An 18,921-nucleotide genomic window follows, 5' to 3' on the forward strand; every position below is an offset into this window, starting at 1 on the left:
GTCTTAATGGAATCTTTTCCTTCTTTTTTTTTTTTGTCTGAATATTCAGTTAAGACCATTCCAAGGCTCCTTTTCGCCATGCATAAACTAAACCAACAACTAGGATAAGCACGAAAATGAAAGCTTCGATAAAAACGGATATACCCAATACGTCGAAACTCATTGCCCAAGGGTAGAGAAAGACCGTTTCCACATCAAAAACAACAAAAACTAGCGCAAACATGTAATAGCGTATTCGGAATTGTAACCAAGCCCCCCCCATGGGTTCTATACCCGATTCATAACTAGAAAGCTTCTCTGGTCCTTCACGAACCGGAGCTAAAAGTGCTGAAATCCAAAATGCTAAAATAGGAATAAGGCTTGCTATTATTAGAAATGCCCAAAAAATATCATATTCGTGAAGCAGAAACATAAATGTACTCCCATTAATGTGGAATAGGCGGAACTGAATTAGTCAATTCAAGTCAGCATTGTCAATTTATACAGAATTTCTCTCTTTTCCTCGGTGAAACAAGGATCGGTTTTTCTCAAACCAAAGGGCTTAGTTTAGCCTTTGTTTCCTCTTTGCCACGTCTTCTTTAAAGATTCATCCAATGGAATCCCGACCCCCTTTCTTTTTGATTTCCTTTCTATTTAGGTATGGTGGAGACATAATTCTTATAGAAACAAAACTCTCTCGCTTCACTTTGTCTCATTTTCTCTAGAATCTCTAGAAAAAGGAATAAAAACGAAAATACTACGAATTAGAGCCTAATTAAGATAGGATGACTAATGTATGCAGCCTAATGAGGAGTAATTCTATAAAAATAAAGAACTCTATTTCAGAACGTAGATTGATTTAGATTTAGGTAATCTATAGATATAGATAAGCAAAGTAATATACTTCAAACAAAGTAGGAATTTGCAAGATGGAGAACATCTTGCAGTTGATTTGATAGAAATTCATTTTTCTTTTCCTGTCTCTATAATTTTCGATGAATGAGCCTCTGGTAATCCTTTTATCTCTATTTTATGGCGCAGGCGCCTGTCCAGTCTATAAACAAGTACTAATAGGGAAATGAAAACTATACTAAAGGAAACGTAGGATATCTCTCCTAAAATCTAAAAAAGGACATATTAGGGCTATACGGATTCGAACCGTAGACCTTCTCGGTAAAACAGATCAAACGGATTATTATCGAAATGATTCGAACTGTTTCAAAGACCCAACATGCATTTTTTTGCATTGGGCTCTTTTATCAACTGATAGAAAGATCAGTTAGTCCACCATAGTTTTTCTTTACGGAAAGATAATGAGATGGCTCCCTGCGCTCTGATTGATTATTTGTATTATGATCTATCTAAGAGCAATACCAAAGTGTTTCAAAGGAGGATTACCTTGACTTAGGTCTGCCTCCGGCCTAAATTAAATCAACCTAAGTGAAATAGAGTCTCTATCGTTCCGCTACAAGAGTTGACTATGAGACTTCATACACCTTAAAGTTCATAGAACGAAAAGAATTTTTTTGGAGGCCCTTATCCTCATTAAGCCTAGCATTTAGTGGGCTGGATATTTACCTTATCAACTAGCAAATCAATAAAGGTTCTATTTGTTTAGGCACCTGGATTGGTACCTGAATCGGACTGAACCAACTATTTGTCAGGCGACTGTTCTCCTATTCTCTCGAATCCATGAAGTAAGACATTGATTTTGCAAGAAGATCCACTATGTTCATTGCATAATAAGCTCCCTTGAAAAGCATTGGCGCACGTGTAAACGAGTTGCTCTACCGAACTGAGCTATAGCCCTTGTCAGAGATATCTTAATATATAGAGAATTTCTTGTCAAGATGAATATTCTCTAATAGTAGAGGATATCCTTTGATCTGTTTACTATAATAACATACCAATAACGAAGCGGTATTTGCTTATAAAAAGGATTCGATCTATAATCGATCGAAGTAAAGGGTCTTCCTTTGTGGTGATAAATTGCCTACTTAACTCAGTGGTTAGAGTATTGCTTTCATACGGCGGGAGTCATTGGTTCAAATCCAATAGTAGGTAGGTAGGTAGAAAAATTACTAGATAGCATTGGCCCTACTTCGCTTCGCTATCTAATAATTTTTTCTACCCCTCTTCCCTTTTTCTTTGTATCAACTAAACCGTTGGGTTGTCTTCAATTAGATGGGGGAATCCAATTAACAGCCTCGACTCGTATCCTAGCTCGTCTGAGAGCTACCTTCGCTTCAACCAATTCTTTCGTACCCTCAGCTCTACTCACGTTAGCTTCGGCTATTTCAAGTGCCTGTTGAGCTTCTTCCGGATCAATGTCACTACCCAGTTCCGCATCATTTCCTAAAATGATGATCTCATTATTAACTATTCTGGCAAAACCGCTCCACAGAACCGCCGTTAACCATTGATCGTTGAGGAGGCGTATTCTCAAGGGACCCATATCTACAGCTGTGTTAATGGGGGCGTGGTTTGGTAATACGCCAATTTGGCCACTATTAGTAGATAAAATGATTTCTTTCACTTCACAATCCCAAATAATTCGCTTAGGAGTCAGTACATAAAGATTTAATTTCATTTCTTCAATTTGTTCTCCTCTTCTAAGTTTATAGCTTTCGTGCTAGCTTCATCGATGTTACCCACCAAATAAAAAGCCTGTTCGGGTAGGCCGTCTAATTCTCCGGAAAGGATTAGTTGAAATCCCCTAATAGTTTCTGCAAGACCAACATACTTTCCCGGAGAACCGGTAAAAACTTCTGCCACAAAAAACGGTTGTGATAAGAAGCGCTCAATTTTTCGTGCTCTTGCTACAGTTAAACGATCCTCCTCCGATAATTCATCCAACCCAAGAATTGCGATAATGTCCTGAAGTTCTTTGTAACGTTGTAAAGTTTGCTTAACTCTTTGCGCAGTTTCATAATGTTCGTTGCCAACGATCCGAGGTTGTAACATAGTTGAGGTTGAATCTAAAGGATCTACTGCAGGATAAATCCCTTTGGAAGCTAATCCTCTGGAAAGTACGGTAGTAGCATCCAAATGTGCAAATGTTGTAGCAGGAGCAGGGTCGGTCAAATCGTCCGCAGGTACATAAACCGCTTGGATCGAAGTTATAGATCCCTTTTTAGTAGAAGTAATTCTTTCTTGCAAAGAACCCATTTCTGTACTAAGAGTAGGTTGATAACCCACTGCAGAGGGCATTCTCCCTAATAAGGCAGATACCTCCGATCCTGCTTGAACAAAACGAAAGATATTATCGATGAATAGAAGCACGTCTTGCTTATTAACATCTCGGAAATATTCTGCCATAGTTAGGGCAGTCAAACCAACTCTCATACGAGCTCCTGGCGGTTCATTCATTTGGCCATAGACTAGAGCTACCTTTGATTCCTCAAGATTTTTTTCATTAATTACTCCAGATTCCTTCATTTCCATATAAAGATCATTTCCTTCACGAGTCCGTTCCCCTACTCCGCCAAATACGGATACGCCCCCGTGAGCTTTAGCAATATTGTTGATTAATTCCATGATGAGTACTGTTTTACCTACTCCAGCTCCCCCAAATAGTCCGATTTTTCCTCCACGCCGATAAGGAGCTAAAAGATCGACCACCTTAATACCAGTTTCAAAGATGGATAATTTCGTATCTAACTCGATAAAGGCGGGCGCGGATCTATGAATAGGGAATGTTGCACTAGTATCTACAGGACCCAAATTGTCAACAGGCTCCCCAAGAACGTTGAAAATTCGTCCAAGAGTAGCTCCACCGACAGGAACACTGAGAGGAGCTCCCGTGTCAATCACTTCCATTCCTCTCATCAACCCATCTGTAGCACTCATAGCTACAGCTCTAACTCGATTATTTCCTAATAATTGTTGTACCTCACAAGTTACATTAATTTGCTTACCGTCAGTGTCTCGACTCTTGACTACCAAAGCATTATAAATATAAGGTAACTTGCCCGGGGGAAAAGTGACATCCAGCACGGGTCCAATAATTTGATCGATACGCCCTGTACTTTTTTCTTCAATTGTAGAAACCCCGGGACGAGAAGTAGTAGGATTGGTTCTCATAATTATCACATAATTTTCAAAAAAAAGGAATTTATCGAAATTTTGATTTTTTTCTTGTTGAATAATGCCAAATCAACACCAAAAAAATATCCAAAAATCCAAAAGTCAAAAGGAAATGAATTAGTTAATTCAATAAGAGAGAAAAGGGGACCAGCACTTGATTTCGTTGCCCAAACGAATCCCATTCAATCGTTTACTCATGGAATGAGCCCGTCGGAAAGTTCAATCAATCTTTTTTTCATATACATTTTGCCTTTTGTAAACGATTTGTGCCTACTCTACTTTCTTATCTAGGACTTCGATATACAAAATATATACTACTGTGAAGCATAGATTGCTGTCAACAGAGAATTTTCGTAGTATTTAGGTATTTCCACTCAAAATAAGAAAAGGGGGTCTATTAAGAACTTAATAAGGATTAGAAGTTGATTTGGGGTTGCGCTATATCTATTAAAGAGTATACAATAAAGATGGATTTGGTGAATCAAATCCATGGTTTAATAACGAAGCATGTTAACTTACCATAACAACAACTCAATTCTTATCGAATTCCTATAGTAGAATTCCTATAGCATAGAATGTACACAGGGTGTACCCATTATATATGAATGAAACATATTATATGAATGAAACATATTCATTAACTTAAGCATGCCCCCCATTTTCTTTAATGAGTTGATATTAATTGAATATCTTTTTTTTAAGATTTTTGCAAAGGTTTCATTTACGCCTAATCCATATCGAGTAGACCCTGTCGTTGTGAGAATTCTTAATTCATGAGTTGTAGGGAGGGACGTATGTCACCACAAACAGAAACTAAAGCAAGTGTTGGATTTAAAGCTGGTGTTAAGGATTATAAATTGACTTACTACACCCCGGAGTACGAAACCAAGGACACTGATATCTTGGCAGCATTCCGAGTAACTCCTCAGCCGGGGGTTCCGCCCGAAGAAGCAGGGGCTGCAGTAGCTGCCGAATCTTCTACTGGTACATGGACAACTGTTTGGACTGATGGACTTACCAGTCTTGATCGTTACAAAGGCCGATGCTATCACATCGAGCCCGTTGTTGGGGAGGATAATCAATATATCGCTTATGTAGCTTATCCATTAGACCTATTTGAAGAGGGTTCTGTTACTAACATGTTTACTTCCATTGTGGGTAACGTATTTGGTTTCAAAGCCCTACGCGCTCTACGTCTGGAGGATCTGCGAATTCCCCCTACTTATTCAAAAACTTTCCAAGGTCCGCCTCATGGTATCCAAGTTGAAAGGGATAAGTTGAACAAATACGGTCGTCCTTTATTGGGATGTACTATTAAACCAAAATTGGGATTATCTGCAAAAAATTATGGTAGAGCATGTTATGAGTGTCTACGCGGTGGACTTGATTTTACCAAAGATGATGAAAACGTAAACTCACAACCATTTATGCGTTGGAGGGACCGTTTTGTCTTTTGTGCCGAAGCTATTTATAAATCACAGGCCGAAACCGGTGAAATTAAGGGGCATTACTTGAATGCGACTGCAGGTACATGCGAAGAAATGATTAAAAGAGCTGTATTTGCGAGGGAATTAGGGGTTCCTATTGTAATGCATGACTACTTAACCGGGGGGTTCACCGCAAATACTAGTTTGGCTCATTATTGCCGCGACAACGGCCTACTTCTTCACATTCACCGAGCAATGCATGCAGTTATTGATAGACAGAAAAATCATGGTATGCATTTCCGTGTATTAGCTAAAGCATTGCGTATGTCTGGGGGAGATCATATCCACGCTGGTACAGTAGTAGGTAAGTTAGAAGGGGAACGCGAAATGACTTTAGGTTTTGTTGATTTATTGCGCGATGATTTTATTGAAAAAGATCGTGCTCGCGGTATCTTTTTCACTCAGGACTGGGTATCCATGCCAGGTGTTATACCGGTGGCTTCAGGGGGTATTCATGTTTGGCATATGCCAGCTCTGACCGAAATCTTTGGAGATGATTCTGTATTGCAATTTGGTGGAGGAACTTTAGGACATCCTTGGGGTAATGCACCTGGTGCAGCAGCTAATCGGGTGGCTTTAGAAGCCTGTGTACAAGCTCGTAACGAAGGGCGCGATCTTGCTCGTGAAGGTAATGAAATTATCCGATCAGCTTGCAAATGGAGTCCTGAACTAGCCGCAGCTTGTGAAATATGGAAAGCGATCAAATTCGAGTTCGAGCCGGTAGATAAACTAGATAGCTAGACTAAGTGGATAAAATTAGATAGAAAAAAGGTCTAAATAAAAAAGAAGAGAAATAGAAAGATCAAAAATCAGTTACGAAAATGCAGTAATTCTTCTTTTTTCTTCTAATTGATTGCAATTAAACTCGGCTCAATCTGAAAAAAGATTGAGCCGAGTTTAAATAGATTTTGATACGATCATGAGACTTGACAAATCGGGATTCCTCTATTCTATATATTTAGAAGATATAAAGGTATAATACAATAAATAAATACAAATAGAGTATTATCATATGATAATGGAATCAAATACGCAGTATTTACAGAAAAAGTTTTCATTTATTGGGAAAGAATCAATGACATACAATGCATTACAGACGTATGATCATTACCCTTTAACCGGGTTATTCTATTCCACTTCTAGATAGAGAAAAAAACTAAAGGAGAATGAATGAAAAAAGACAGAGTTTGGAAGTTAGACCCCTTTCTAAGACTCTCTTTCAAAAAAGAGGACATTTTGAAACTTTTAACAGGCACAATCGTGAGTCAACAAGTGACTCGAAATGCTCGTAAGAAAAGAGAATTGATTTTCAAAATGGTAGAACTAGATGACGAAGTTTTCTATAACCTTGATGAAGAGGTAGTTTTAGTTTACGACTCCGATCAAGAGCGAGAAGTCTTTCATTTCAGATTGGACTGCTATAGAATCTGGACCCATCGTAGAGACGTTCAAAAGGCTCCTGATGATAAGAATCATACTTTCGCGGAACTCCATGGGGCTATGGGCTTCAACGCGGTAGACGTTTTGTTCCGAATTTTTCTGGAGCAAACCTCCGACCCAACGATACAATGAATTTTTTCTATTCACAAAGAAAAAAGATTCGGAATCGCAATGCTACTATACGCACCCGGAGGAATATTCGGAATTATATTCTTATATAATCCATTTTTGCGCGGGGTCTTACTAACAGGACTTCGCTGCACGAGACGAGGATTCGTCGAAAAGCTAAGGTCATCCGGTATTTTCATACCCTTTGGGGGTGGTATATGGCCTTACAAAGTCTAAGGGGTAGTATGAGATCTGTAGTAGGTAAAAGAATTTGTCCCTTGATTGAGTATGCTATTTTCCCTCCTTTACCGCGCATTATTGTATATGCTTCTAGAAGAGCACGTATGCAGAGAGGAAATTACAGTTTAATAAAAAAGCCTAAAAAAGTTTCAACTTTACGGCAATATCAATCAACTAAAAGTCCTATGTATCAATCCTTACAGCGGATTTGTGGGGTCCGAGAGTGGTTGAATAAGTATTGCATGTGGAAGGAAGTAGACGAAAAAGATTTTGGATTCGAAATAGGCGCATTCGACTAAGTCGTACTTTGAATCCAATTTCAAGTTCGATTAGAAGGATAGAAAGGCCGCGAGGATCGGAAAAGAAAAATCAAATCTTTTTAATTGCTTCTCCTTTTTTGCTATTTTCTTATTATTTATATAATCCATTCGATTCTTTTTTTTTAGAATACTTTTTTTTTAGAATACTAAAGTATTCTAAAAAAAAAGTATTCTATAAAAAATCTTTTTTTGCAAACTCAAAAATACAATAGTCAATATTCGTTATAATAGATATACTTAATTATATCATAAGAATCTTAAGATATTTTTTGAATAGATCAAATCGAATAGATAGAAATAGTAAATTTGAATGGAGACACCTATTCTATGATGGATTTTAACTTACCCTCTATTTTCGTGCCTTTAGTAGGCTTAGTATTTCCGGCAATTGCAATGGCTTCTTTATTTCTTTATGTGCAGAAAAATAAGATTGTCTAGAACCGACGGGACCGAATTTTCTCAATGTATTTCCACACAGGATCATAATACGGATCTTTTGTAGTGTAAGTAATATAATATGGTATGTTATGTGGCTCTTTCTACACACAAATGCAAACCCGCTATGGATGGGGATTATGGATGCGGATATAGGCTACGAGCATAAATGCATGCATATGCGGAACCGGGTATAGCGAGTTTTTTTAAGTGGATCAACAAATACTTTTTGAATAGAAAGTCAATGTATCTAACCAATTATTTTACAGGAGTATCTAGTTGGCGAAGGCGATTTCAGAATCAAAAAAAGTAAAGTCAAAATCATTTAGCTTATTCTCTCAATTTCAATCGACCGCTGTTAGTATATCTAATATGAATTGGCGATCAGAACACATATGGATAGAACTTCTAAAAGGTTCTCGAAAAAGAGGTAATTTTTTCTGGGCCTGTATTCTTTTTCTAGGTTCACTAGGATTCTTAGCGGTTGGGGCTTCCAGTTATCTTGGTAAGAATATTATATCTGTACTTCCATCTCAACAAATTCTTTTTTTTCCACAGGGGGTCGTGATGTCTTTCTACGGAATCGCAGGCCTATTCATTAGCGCTTACTTGTGGTGCACTATTTTGTGGAATGTAGGCAGTGGTTATGACCGATTCGATAGAAAAGAGGGAGTAGTGTGCATTTTTCGTTGGGGATTCCCTGGAATAAAACGTCGCGTCTTCCTTCGATTCCTTATGCGGGATATCCAATCAATTAGAATTCAGGTTAAAGAAGGTCTTTTTCCTCGTCGTATCCTTTATATGGAAATCCGGGGCCAGGGGGCCATTCCCTTGACTCGTACTGATGAGAAGTTTTTTACTCCACGAGAAATTGAACAAAAAGCTGCCGAATTGGCTTATTTCTTGCGCATACCAATGGAAGTATTTTGAGTACCAATTGAATTTTTTGAAATGAATTGAATGAAGAAGAATTGGAAGAAGAAAAGTTTTCTCAACACGAGGGAAAAGGTCCCTTCGAAATTGCATTATTGTAAGGGGATTTTGAGTATTTATCTAAAGGAAGGAACAAATGAGGATAAGAGAAAATTGCTTCTAATTTGTCCAAGTGGGATATATGGCGTAATATTCTTCCATTTTCATCCGAAAGGACTTTTTTCTATTTCTCTATTCCACTCCATCTAGATCTAAGAAAGAACTCAATGCAATGAAATTCTACTAGTATAGAAAAAAGAGGAATAGATACAAGGTCTCAAACCTTGTTATAGAATTTTTCCTTCAAAGAAAAAGAAATATCATATAGAGTCAGCGAATAAAGCGGATTCATTAACAACTCAATTTACAGATCAAAAATGAAAAAAAAGAAAGCATTGCCTTCTTTCCTATATCTTGTATTTATCGTACTTTTGCCTTGGGGAGTCTCTTTCTCTTTTAACAAATGTCTGGAACTTTGGATTAAGAATTGGTGGAATACCAGGCAATCCCAAACTCTCTTAACTGCTATTCAAGAGAAAAGAGTTCTAGAAAGATTCATGGAATTAGAAGACCTTTTTATCTTGGACGAAATGATAAAAGAGAAACCGAATACACATGTACAAAACCCCCCTATAGGAATACGCAAGGAAATAATACAATTGGCCAAAATAGATAATGAGGGTCATCTCCATATCATTTTGCATTTCTCGACAAATATAATCTGTTTGGCTATTCTAAGTGGTTCTTTTTTTCTGGGTAAAGAGGAACTTGTTATTTTGAATTCTTGGGTTCAGGAATTCTTCTATAACTTAAATGACTCAGTAAAAGCTTTTTTTATTCTTTTAGTTACTGATTTTTTTGTTGGATTTCACTCCACCCGCGGTTGGGAACTACTAATTCGTTGGGTCTATAACGATCTTGGATGGGTTCCTAACGAGCTAATTTTCACTATTTTTGTTTGTAGTTTTCCTGTGATTCTAGATACATGTTTGAAATTTTGGGTCTTTTTTTGTTTAAACCGCCTATCTCCTTCGCTTGTAGTCATTTATCATTCAATTAGTGAAGCATAAACTCATTTGATCTCCTGATATTAATCAAAATTAGCATCCTTTTTCCTTTAGAAAGAAAGCCTTTTTCCATTTTAGCAAAATTCTTTTTTTCTATTTCTACCTGCTCAAGGTATTCATCATTCCAGTACAACTGTTGCAGTAGAATGACAACAGATTCGTGTATAGGGAACTAGATTAGCTTAGCTACCTATCTAATTTATTGTAGAAATTCCGGGATCTGTGATTGGACATGGAAAATAGAAATACTTTTTCTTGGGTAAAGGAACAGATGACTCGATCGATTTCTGTATCGATCATGATATACGTAATAACTCGGACATCTATTTCAAATGCATATCCCATTTTTGCGCAGCAAGGTTATGAAAACCCACGAGAAGCAACTGGACGAATTGTATGTGCCAATTGCCATTTAGCGAATAAGCCTGTGGATATTGAAGTTCCCCAAGCAGTGCTTCCCGATACTGTATTTGAAGCAGTTCTTCGAATTCCTTATGATATGCAACTGAAACAAGTTCTTGCTAATGGGAAAAAGGGAGGGTTGAATGTGGGTGCTGTTCTTATTTTGCCCGAGGGATTCGAATTAGCGCCGCCCGACCGTATTTCTCCTGAGTTGAAAGAAAAGATAGGAAATCTCTCTTTTCAGAGTTATCGTCCCAATAAAAAAAATATTCTTGTGATAGGCCCTGTTCCCGGTAAGAAATATAGTGAAATCGTCTTTCCCATTCTTTCCCCCGACCCTGCTATGAAGAAAGACGTTCATTTCTTAAAATATCCCATATATGTGGGGGGAAACCGAGGAAGGGGACAGATCTATCCTGATGGTAGCAAGAGTAACAATACGGTCTATAATGCAACGTCAACAGGTGTAGTAAGAAAAATACTGCGTAAAGAAAAGGGGGGATATGAAATATCCATAGTCGATGCATCGGATGGACGCCAAGTGATTGATCTTATACCTCCCGGTCCAGAACTTCTTGTTTCAGAGGGGGAATCGATCAAGCTTGATCAACCATTAACAAGTAATCCTAATGTGGGAGGGTTTGGTCAGGGGGATGCAGAAATAGTGCTTCAGGATCCATTACGCGTTCAAGGCCTTTTGTTCTTCTTCGCATCCGTTATTTTGGCACAAGTTTTTTTGGTTCTCAAAAAGAAACAGTTTGAAAAGGTTCAATTGTACGAAATGAATTTCTAGGTCCCGGGATTTCTTACCATCAAGTTGGTAAAAAGCCGCGATTTATTGGCGATTGCTAGAATTCTCTATGATCCATTTTGGAAATCTTTTTTTTGTTTAGACTATTTTTTGTTTGCGAGATGTCTTGTCTGCAATTCCTTATTTCTATCATCTCATGCAAAACGAGGAGAATGCAAGGCAAGGGCGAGAACAATAAAAGGAACAAATCCTTTTAGGAGGGATTGCTGGTCTTCTTAATCCTCTATTGGGCACAAGAAAAAGGCTTTTTTGCCTTTTTCTTGTGTCGATTCTTCTTGTATCGAAATATGAATCTTTTTTCTTCCTATTCGGCAAAGATTACTATTTCTTCTTTATTTGGGTCTGTCTCTTGAACCTCTTTTGCTTAGGTTCAGGCGATGTAGTGGACAAAAAGAGGGAAAGAAAATATGGCGTGGGACAAATTTTTTGTGACCAAATAGAATTGCTTGACTTGTTCAATTAAGTTCAATTTAGAACTTACAGAAATTTTGCAAAAAAAACGGATACTCTTCCATTGAAGGCTGTTTTTTATTTTTAGGCTAGTTGAGTAGTTTTAATTAAGGTTTTATTAGTTTATTACTCTAAATTAAATCAATGATTTACAAGAGACTTCCTCCGGGGAATAAAATATTGGATCCTCGATTGATCCTTTCTTTCTCCTCGCTTCATAAAAGTGAATTAATTTCATTGGCGAGGGGGTTATAAATCAACTGATGGATTACTTCACTAACATTATTAACAAACAAAATTAACAAACAAAACGAATAAATAGAGGGATTCTGACCATCAGAGCAAAGGCTTTCTCTTTGTTATTTTTACAAATCAAAATAGGAAACCCGTTTGTAGGTTATGGAATAGATTAAAAAAGTCGGGTTATAAGAGTAAGAATTCCGCGGGTCCTTTCCGCTCTAATCAGATAAAAGGGGGTAAGGACCCGCTAAGTTCCTATTTTTTCATGTTTACAACCTGGTCCCTCCAATTACTATAGAGATGAACCCAATCCAGAATATGAACCGTAAAAGAAAACACCTATTAAACCAATCACAGCAATACCGGTTACAGTACCTATCAGCCAAAGAGGAATTCTTCCAGTAGTATCGGCCATTTCCCCTACTTTCCTCCACATTTTATCAAGTGGTCATGCTAGAGACAAAAACAGTCATGGATAGTTATAAGGATGGTATCCTTCCAAATGGGGATAAGAGAATTCTTACTACTCTCTTTCTTTCTCTCAATTGAAGAAGTAATTGGAAAATAAAACAGCAAGTACAAAAATGAGTAATAAACCCCAGTATAGACTGGTACGATTCAATTCAACATTTTGTTCATTCGGGTTTGATTGTGTCATAGTTCTATAGTTGGAATTTGGTTTATCGTTGGATGAACTGCATTGCTGATATTGATCCCAAGAAAAAAACAGTAGGTACAGCTAGTCCGTGAACAGCCAGCCATCGCACTGTAAAAATAGGATAGGTTCGATCTATGGTCATTGAGGGCCTCCTAAAAGGATCTACTAAATTCATCGAGTTGTTCTAAAGAATCAAAACGGTCGGTTATTAACGGAATTCCTTGTCGGCTTTCTGTGAAATACTCGTTTGGCCGAGGACTTCCAAACACGTCATAAGCTAAACCCGTACTGACAAATAACCAACCCGCAATGAATAGGGAAGGTATAGTAATGCTATGAATAACCCAGTATCGAATACTGGTAATAATATCAGCAAAAGAACGTTCTCCCGTGCTTCCAGACATGCTGAGCTCCCCAAATTTTTGTACATTCAAAAAAGGAATTGATTCCGTAAAAGATGGGATCAACCAGTAAATAGAAAATTACTGATATTTCATCCTTGTGAGATTGTCAATTTTGTACCAAAGGTGTATTTTGAGTATACCAAATTAGTATAGCTATCCTTCCTATGGCACAGCAATCCTGTTTCGCTTGGTCTCGAAACAGAATTCTTTTTTTCTCTTCTTTGTTCCTTGTCTATAGGGTAAGCTATATGGTATTCAAGGCATCAATAGAAAACCTCAATTTTGAGGGTCCTACTTAATTTTCACCGGCTTCGGAATAGTAGAATAATTCGGAATAGGGCTCAAGATCTTGGGAAAATCTAAGTTAATGATCAACAGGTTTGGATAAAGAATTTAGGAAAGATATTCTTATACTGACACAATACAAAGAGAAGTAGATGCGAAAGCTATCCCTTCGAATCCAACCTTTCCCCTTAAAGAATTTAATTGGTTAGCATAATATAATATCTAATAAATAGAAAATCAAATAGTAGATAATCTGTTATGAAAGAGAGAAAACATTCTTTGAAGAATCAAGATTCGTAATCAACCCTTGCCTTGTTTACTAACTTTCTTGACCAAACTGCAAGCGTGGAACTTTGCCAGTTCTTAGGTTTCCGAAATAGTGTAATGGAAAAAGAAGTGCTTCGAATCGACTTTGATTGGGGTTCGAAAAAGGAATTAAAAAAAAGTAAATTCAGGAAAGATTTCCTTTTTTTAGGAGACCCTCGAGGGGTCGTGGAATGCTTTTCTTCTCCTCTTATTCCATATGGAATACAATCAATTAAAATAAGAAGGAATAGGGGAATATTCGACTGTTCGCTCCAAAAAGAAGGTTAAATCATCCTATTGAAAAAGACCAAAATAGAAAGAACTTTTTCAAATTCAATTCTTTATTTTTCACTGGGGTTAGCTGATCTAGTTCTTAATATTTTTACTTTACTCAATTGACAGATTACACAGCAAATCTCTTGATTCGGAATTAGGGACTCATGCCCCATCTGATGAATCCATTTTCTTTTACACTTCTGTATCTCACTCTATCTTGTTTTTTAGTATTATCTAAAATAACCGATGAATTATGAATTTTCCATAACTTAGGTAAGTGCTTTACCAACATATGTAGTGTAGTAAAAAAAATGGAATTTAACCCTTTCATGCTTACTATAACTAGTTATTTCGGTTTTCTATTGGCTGCTTTAACTCTAACCCTAGCTCTATTTATTGGCTTGAACAAGATACGTCTTATTTGAAATGAATTGAATGAATAAGGCAGAAAAGAAAAAATCTCTCTTTTGGATTCCTGGTATTCTACGCACTAATTACCAATTCTTTTTTTCTTGGTCATTGAGATTCGTGGATAATTTAGACTACTATTTAGGGATAAATCGTACCTCTTTTTTTTATCCCCTCGAACAAATCGAAATGATTGAAGTTTTTCTATTTGGAATCGTCTTAGGCCTAATTCCTATTACTTTAGCGGGATTATTCGTGACTGCGTATTTGCAATACAGACGTGGGGATCAGTTGGATCTTTGATTGAGTAATATTTCTTTTTTGATTGCCCTCCTCTCTGGTCTGGAGGAGGTCAAATTGGAATTGCAATTTGTTTTGTTAAGTTATTTTGCCCTGCTTCGACATAAGATAGATGGAATCACGCTCTGTAGGATTTGAACCTACGACATCGGGTTTTGGAGACCCGCGTTCTACCGAACTGAACTAAGAGCGCTTTCAAAAATCAAATCCTTTTCTACTCCTAATGTGTCTCACGTACGTATAGTATCCACAAATTCAAGTTATACCCGCTTTAATCGACCTCCTCACTACTGCCTATAAAGAAGAAAGAAGTAATAGGTAGGGATGACAGGATTTGAACCTGTGACATTTTGTACCCAAAACAAACGCGCTACCAAGCTGCGCTACATCCCTTTTCCAAATTGTTGTACAATGTCATTGTACACAATTCCTATCTTGTTTTCCACATCCTAATTTTCTTGTCTTTTTCTATCTATAGAGAATCCTCGTGTCATTTCTTCTTTTTGGTCTCATATAATCAAGGAATGGTATATATCTAAATCCAATCTAATTTCACCTATAAAAGAAAGATTACTATTCCTTGGTAATCTATAGGAAGGGATTGTCTTTTTCGTTTTTAGTTCGGAATTTCGCCTAAACAAAAGAAATACAAATGATCTTGGGCAATAATATCTGATCATATACGTATTCCAATAAGGAAGGAGGATTTTCAATGCGGGATATAAAAACATATCTCTCTGTAGCACCCGTGCTAAGTACTCTATGGTTTGGGGCTTTAGCAGGTTTATTGATAGAAATTAATCGTTTATTTCCAGATGCTTTGTCATTCCCCTTTTTTTCATTCTAGTTGTTGCTATGTGAGGAATAGAGTTCTTCGTGACATGATAAAAAATTCCCACTTTTCAATCCCTTTTTAGTATAGGAAAGAAAAAGAAAGAAAAGATAGATTGGGTTGGACCTTAGAGTCATGAAAAATTTGGTAAATCTCATTTTTGAAAAAAGAAATTCAATTAAAAGCAGTATCCAAGCTAAGTCAGGCCTCAGAAATCAGAGCATAGAAAGAGGCTGGGTTGGCTACTAAAATGAAAGGATTTTGCTTCAAAATCCTTGCTAATTTGACAAGGATTGTATTCCTTAATTATTTCTCTATTTTTTATTACTTAATTGAAAAATTTCCAAAAATTTTTATTCTAATGGATTTTCTTCTTCCTCTTCGGTTTCAAAATAGAGGAATAAAAGAATAAGTAGAAGAATTAAGTTAAGTCAATCCAAAAAGGAAAGGAGGTTCATGGCCAAGGGGAAAGATGTTAGAATCAGAGTTATTTTGCAATGTGTGAGTTGTGTTCGAAAAGGGGCCAATGAGGAGTCGGCAGGGATTTCTAGATATAGTACTCAAAAGAATCGCCACAATACACCCGGACAATTAGAATTAAGAAAATTTTGTCGTTATTGTCGTAAGCATACGATTCATGCCGAAATAAAGAAATAGGAGCATCTTGTGTTCGATCTTTCCAAAGATCAAAAAGAATAAGAACTTCCTATTTAATATATAGAGCATAGATAGAATACAAAATACAAATCAACTTGTCTGATTTCCATTAGATATTATTTCATATGTATCGAGGGTATTCATCTAATATATGGACCAAAGAGAGACTATTTCTTCTGGATCCAAAATTAATAAAATAAACAAATCAATTTTTTTTTCAATTTTAAAATAAGGAATAAATCATGTATACATCTAAACAACCCTTTCATAAATCCAAACAAACTTTTCATAAATCCAAGCAAACTTTTCGTAAATCCAAGCAAACTTTTCGTAAATTCAAACAACCTTTTCGCAAACCCAAACAACCTTTTCGTAGGCGTCCTCGGATTGGCCCGGGGGATCGAATTGATTATAGAAACATGAGTTTAATTAATCGATTTATTAGTGAACAAGGAAAAATATTATCGAGACGAATAAATAGATTAACCTTGAAACAACAACGATTAATTACTCTTGCTATAAAACAGGCTCGTATTTTATCTTTCTTACCATTTCGTAACTATGAGAATGAGAAACAATTTCAAGCCCAGTCAATTTCAATAATTACAGGTCCTAGACCCAGAAAAAATAGACATATTCCTCCATTAACACAAAAGTTCAATTCCAATCGAAACTTAAGAAACTCCAACCAGACTTTAAGAAACAACAATCGGAACTTAAGTTCCGATTGTTGATGTTTTATTCGAAAGGGCCAGACTATATATAAAGAAAGTAATCCAATTTAGATTCTTGGGTTTGTTATAAGAAAGAACAATGGGGAAGAAAAAATAGTTTTTTTATTTATTGCAACATGCTCGTTGATTCCTACCACTTAATCTTAATTTATTGTATCTTCCCGGAGTTACCTCTCCGGGAATTCTTTTTTAATTATTCCTGTATATTACTTTTTTATCCCTTTAATTGATAATCTTTATTTTATTGGAAATCGTGTAAAGATTATTTGAATTTAATACAGCTACTTGTGCAAGGATTTTACGATTAAGAATCAATTCTTTCTTGTAAAGATTGTGTATTAATTTACTATAATTATCGAATACTTTATGTATCCGCGTTGCTGCGTTTATCCGACTGATCCACAAACGCCGAAAATCCCTCTTTTGCCTGACTCTATCTCGATGAGAGGAAACAAACGCTCTTCTTACCTGTTGAGTAATCATTCGATTAAGTCTTAAATGAGCCCCTCTAAAGTTTGAGGCAAATGAACGCATTTTTGCCCGTCGTCTCCGAGCTATATATCCTCGCGGAACTCTGGTCATTGAATCAAATTAACCTTAATGAATAACTAATGATTTCTCTTCTTTTAGCCATCCTTTTTCCCATTAATAACAAAACGAATTATTCCCATATATAAAATATTAGTTCCAATGGCTTTTGCTACTATAACCTTCCCAACCACAATTTTCTCTTCTACTCCCTTCAGTTATTTCGCACGATACTAAAAAATAGTGGGTTCCATCGTTTCTATGGTTCCCTTTTAAACGGCGAGGCCCTCTCTATACACCGGAGCCCTTTCTTTCATTTCATCAAAGGGTATTGTGAACTTGTATAGTTCACATTCTTTGGCTCTACCTATCCATTATAGAGTAAATAGCTCTTTTCACAATAAGAGTTATCCATACAGTGACGGCATTTAATTATGAAAGTTGGCTAAGTAGCTGACCCTCTTAGTCCGTTTTTTTAAGATAAAGGAGCATAAGCCTTTATCTTTTTATTACTATTTCCTCCGCTTAATGAATAGCCGTTTGCTACCAATGGGGGAATTGCTTCTTATTTCCAATCTAGATGATTGGATTTGCACCAAAGGAAACCAGAAATTCCATATACCGTAGAAATCTAGGATAGAGAAGCTCTATCCTATTCATTGGTACCGATCATGGATACTTCAAAAATTGTCTTATTTGTTTGAACCCATGATCCGAACGAGTCGCACATACACCCTAGCACATGTTCCTCGACGCTGAGGACATCCCTTAAGCGCGGCCGATTTTCTAGCATTTCGTATTGGCTGTCTTGCGTTTCTAATAAGTTGTTTAACCGTTGGCATGTCGTATGTATATAGAAAAAATGGATTGGTTTAGATCGATCTTAACCTGAATGATTGATCATTATGAAGTATTTCCATTAAATTGCATAAAACCCGAATTTAGGGTTGAAATAAATTTACAAGAAATCTGGCCACTACCAATCCTTAAACATTTCTGGAAACCACACTGGATCAGTATCGCAGTGCTCGTCAAGCATTTCATCCCCTACAATATCGACAAGTCCATAAGCTTTGGCTTCGTCTGCTGACATAAAAACATCCCTTTCCATGTCTTCGGATACAACCCAAAAAGGCTTGCCTGTTCTTAGTGCATAAACCCTTGTGATCATTTCGCGAACTTTGTGTAACTCTTCCACTTCTAGTAAAAATTCTGGTGTTCTTGCCCGATAATAAGCACTAGCAGGTTGGTGAAGCATAATCCTCGCGTGGGGGAATGCTATACGCTTGGTGGGTTCTCCTCCAAGCAGAATGAAGGACGCCATGGACGCGGCTATTCCGAGGCATATTGTATATATATCTGGTGTCACCGTTTGCATCGTATCAAAAATCGCCATTCCTGAGATTAACCACCCGCCGGGGGAGTTTATAAACAAAAAAATATCGCTAATTCCATCTTCTATACTGAGATATACCATGAGACCTGTAATATGATTC

The 18,921-nt window shown here is 36.8% G+C and overlaps 2 non-coding genes across 2 annotated transcripts; both read right to left on the reverse strand.

Moving 5' to 3' along the window:
* Positions 1-14,793: 14,793 nt before the first annotated feature.
* Positions 14,794-14,867, reverse strand: TRNAW-CCA (transfer RNA tryptophan (anticodon CCA)). Its single transcript has one exon. It is a non-coding gene; the product is annotated as a tRNA-Trp (tRNA).
* Positions 14,868-14,993: 126 nt separating this feature from the next.
* TRNAP-UGG (transfer RNA proline (anticodon UGG)) lies at positions 14,994-15,067 on the reverse strand. The gene has a single exon. It is a non-coding gene; the product is annotated as a tRNA-Pro (tRNA).
* Positions 15,068-18,921: the final 3,854 nt, after the last annotated feature.

This window comes from Oryza sativa, chromosome 10, assembly GCF_034140825.1.
Source record: "Oryza sativa Japonica Group chromosome 10, ASM3414082v1".
Classification (NCBI taxonomy): domain Eukaryota; kingdom Viridiplantae; phylum Streptophyta; class Magnoliopsida; order Poales; family Poaceae; genus Oryza; species Oryza sativa.